Raw genomic sequence first — 4,297 nt, forward strand, 5'->3', positions numbered from 1 at the left:
AAATTTGTATAGAGAAGGAAAAAAATATCGCTAGTTTGTTTCCTCCTGCTGCTTAAGAGAGATAAAAATGTCTGACACTTGCAGCCTATTTCCTCCGTCTGGAGACCCCTGGCCTGCCTGCCTGTTACCCTCTCACTGGGTTAATAACTGGTGGTGGTGGGAGCAGGGGAGGCAAGGCCCAGGGAGCAGAGGACACATTTCCAAAGAGGAAGAAATAAGCAGGAAGAAGACAAGGACCCACGCAGGCCACTATGAGGCTCACTACAAGACAAATATCCCACAGGATATAAGAATACAATTTAAACTAGCTACCACGTTGGCTTCCCAGGTGGCACAGCGGTAAAAAACCTGTCTGCCAATGCAGGAAGAACAGAAATATGGGTTCAGTCCTTGGGTTGGGAAGATCCCCTGGAGGAGGAAATGGCAATCTGCTCCAATATTGTTGCCTGGGAAATCCCATGGACAGGGCAGGCTGGCAGAGCTCCACTTTAAAGACCAAACACTTAAACAGGAAATTGTGTTAAAATTACTCCATATGCTTTAATAAAAGTAATTTTAAGGTTCCTCCTGCTCCCCAAAGCCACCATTTTATTTTTTTTAATATATTTTATTTTTTAACTTTACAATATTGTATTGGTTTTGCCATATATCAACATGAATCCGCCATAGGTATACACATGTTCCCTTTCCTGAACCCTCCTCCCTCCTCCAAAAAGCAGTTGCAACTTTCAAAATTTCCATCCATCAAAGCAGTGTCTGCATGCTCACAACCTACCAATGTCCTCTGGCTGCTGGTCTGAGGCACCTGTAAAAGTAACCAACTTATTCCTCCCTTCACAGCCAAGCCAACAGAAGTTCTTCAGAGCCCAGAACCCAGCCAGGGAAAGTGCCATGTCACCCCATCACCTCTAAGACTGGACAGAGAGACGCATCCTGCTTCATCTCCAAGAATAACCAGTAGTTAACAGGACCACTGTGTGCACACCAGGCCACGATCAGATATTATAACACGGTGTCAGGACCCCACCCACGGTCCCGTCTTCAGACTTGTCAGAGCCACAGAAATTGCCTGCAGCCTCGGTGCCCCACAAGCCACCTTTCACCAGACCGCAGGAGGCAGGCAGCCCCGGGAAGGACGCCCCTGGGTGGGCACAAGGACTGTGGTATCCCTGCAGCAGCCGGAGCCTGCTTTCCAACTGGAAACCAACCGCGTGGGCAAGCCTGGAGCCAGCCACCCCCGCCTCCAACACAGCCACCCTGCTCCGGCAACACAGGCCTGAGGTTCCACACGGACCCAGGCACCAACGCAGGGCTGGACGTGGTGGTCACGGGGGCAGAACGAACGGTGTGGACCAAGGCAGAGCAGCAGGTGGTGCTTGGGTCTGTGACGGACAAACCAAGACCCCGTCCACCTCCCTGGGGAGGTCTAGTCCCCTTTTCTGCAGAGATGGCGCATTAACCTGAGACCAGAGAGACGTGTGAGGAAGAAGGCGTGCTCACCGGGGGCCAGGTCCATCCACGGGGAAACGTGAAGAAGTGGGGTGCCCTGACAGCCAGTGGGTGGCAGGTGGCGGGAAGGTGACCAAGGCCAGGAGCAGACAAGCCAGGTGGGGCAGTGGTGGCCACACCAAGCAGGACCGCCCAGGCCCCACGGGATGACGCGGATGATGCTCACAGTCCAGCTGATACCAGAAAGGGCGAGTGCTGGTGAGCAGGCTCTGTCCTGTGACAGCAGCAACCACGTGTCGGGGGGCAGGTGGGCGAGGGGCTGACATCAGAAACCAGGCCACCCCAACACTGAGCAGCCTGCGAGGAGCCCAGGGCCCCAGCAATCCTGCCCTCTCCCTGCCACCTTATCGTCCTGCTGGCCCCAAGTCCCCAGCCCGGCAGCCTTTCTGTTGGACTATGAACTCTCATTTGACAGAGTATTGATTAAGTTCAGCCCCTCAGTCAATCGATCGGCCTATAGGCAGGCATCGCACACCTGTCCAGCCAAGCACAGGTGCCCAGGAGAAGGAAAGCAACAGGGCGGGGAGACCCTGACCCACAGACCCCACCCCTGCCTACCAGGCACCAGCTACCTGAGCTGGGAGCTACCAGCATCTTTAAGCCCCGGTCGCCTAAACAAAACAGAAACCTAACCCATGCACCATGCTTGCCATGGTACCAGACAGGGAACAGAAAGAACACAGAGAAGGTATTCAGTAAATACAGCTCTGTGAATCCTTCAGAAGGAATATAAGACCTGAAGCCAACCCTCTTTCAGAAAATAAGGTTCGGGTAAAACAAATAAAACATTCAGAACAGAGCGAGTCTGTCCCTCCCTGATAAAAATTTTTTCTTAATTTTTATTTATTATGTACTTACTTGTAGTATTTCACTGATTCTAAGACACTCCTCCAATTTTATGATTTTGAAATTCAAAGATTTTCTAACCAATGCATATTTAAGGATGATATGTGATAATCTTTACTTTGAATGAAAAGTTGTCATTAAAATTGATCCTTTAGGGACTTCCCTGGTGGTCCAGTGGCTAACACTCCAAGCTCCCAGCGTAGGGGGCCTAGATTCGACCCTCGGTCAGGGAACTAGATCCCACATGCCACAACTGTGGGCCACAGCGAGGCCCGGCACAGCCAGATAAATAAATAACTTTTAAAACTGGGCCTTTATCTCATGGCACTTTAGGCTCATGGAAGTTCAGTGAGTGCAGAATCCCAGGACACGAACACATCGCATCACTGCAAGGCTCTGCAGAGACTGGGACACGTGTGGCCCCCACAACGTGAACACTCACAGCCCCCATCGGTAGGAGTGTTGAGAAAAACACACCTATCGCCTGGTGCGGTCACAGCCTTCCCTGCCTCACAATCCTCATCTGTAAAGGGCAGAACATGAAGGACTCATCTCACAGAGTTGTGGCAAGACTCCTACTTAGAAAAATCCAAGTAAAGGCCTTGGTTTGACAACCAGTGCACAGTGACTGCACTGGTTTTCTCATCTGTAAAATGGGTATCCTGAAGGGATGGAGGTGGTGTCTCCAGTGGTTGGTGGAAGGTAAGAGAGCCCAAGACAAGCCAACAGAAGGGCTGAATCCTTTCCCCGCTACCTGGCCTCCACCGAGTGCTGAGGGTCAGGTTCCGTGAAGAGATGACACAGGTCCCCACCGGTCCAGTCAGGCAGAGTGTATCCTCATCACATTCACCAGTCGCCAGCTCCACCTCACAAAAAACATCTCTATTAAACAGTTCAGTTCAGTCGCTCAGTCCTGTTCGACTCTCTGCGACCCCATGGACTGCAGCACGCCAGGCCTCCCTGTCGTCGTTACTAAACCCAGAATAATCTCCAAAGATTTACAAAAACCACTTTAGATGAGGGTCCTATCTACTGGAAGAGTCTCATAAAAACAAGTGAGGTCTCAAGTCATCCTTGCATCCATCTCTCCCACCATGGCAAGTGGAAGGAAGTGTCCACAAATTTCTTAAAGAAAATATAGCCCAATGAAACGCTCTCTTTGCCAATACACGTGCGTAAGATAAAAAACAGAGAAGCCACAGGATGACTCTGGCTAAAAAAACAGTGACACTTACCAACTTTGGGAACAGAATTAATTTCAGAGAATGACCTTAAATCCAGACCATAAGAGATGAGACTGTCCAGCTTCTCCAGAGAGAGGCAGGAACCGGAAGTAAACAACCGAAGACTCTAAGCTGTGTGACTGGCAAGCGAGGGCTCACAGCCAGGCTGCGTGGTGTTCCTGCTGCCCCCACGGTGAAGGGGGTCACAGGCGGGCATAAGGGGGCCCACTCTGCTCTCCATCTGCCCAGAACTCATATCACTAATCAACATCCTAAAATAGGAGTTGCTTCGGAGGGCCAGGCTCTGCTCAGCTCTGCTGGTGAGGCCCCAAAGCTATATATGACAAACCCACAGCAAACATTATCCTCAATGGTGAAAAATTGAAAGCATTTCCTCTAAAGTCAGGAACAAGACAAGGGTGCCCACTTTCACCATTACTATTCAACATAGTTTTGGAAGTTTTGGCCACAGCAATCAGAGCAGAAAAAGAAATAAAAGGAATCCAAATTGGAAAAGAAGAAGTAAAACTCTCACTATTTGCAGATGACATGATCCTCTACATAGAAAACCCTAAAGACTCCACCAGAAAATTACTAGAACTAATCAATGATTATGGTAAAGTTGCAGGATATAAAATCAACACACAGAAATCCCTTGCATTCCTATACACTAATAATGAGAAAACAGAAAGAGAAATTAAGGAAACAATTCCATTCAC

General features: G+C 49.7%; 1 protein-coding gene across 1 annotated transcript in view; it reads right to left on the reverse strand.

The window, feature by feature from the left end:
* The window catches only part of GRB10 (growth factor receptor-bound protein 10), a 226,299-nt gene that overhangs the window by 136,814 nt on the left and 85,188 nt on the right, over window positions 1-4,297 (reverse strand). The gene's annotated exons all lie outside the window — the stretch shown is intronic.

This window comes from Bison bison, unplaced genomic scaffold (genome assembly GCF_000754665.1).
Source record: "Bison bison bison isolate TAMUID 2011002044 unplaced genomic scaffold, Bison_UMD1.0 scf7180017864522, whole genome shotgun sequence".
Classification (NCBI taxonomy): domain Eukaryota; kingdom Metazoa; phylum Chordata; class Mammalia; order Artiodactyla; family Bovidae; genus Bison; species Bison bison.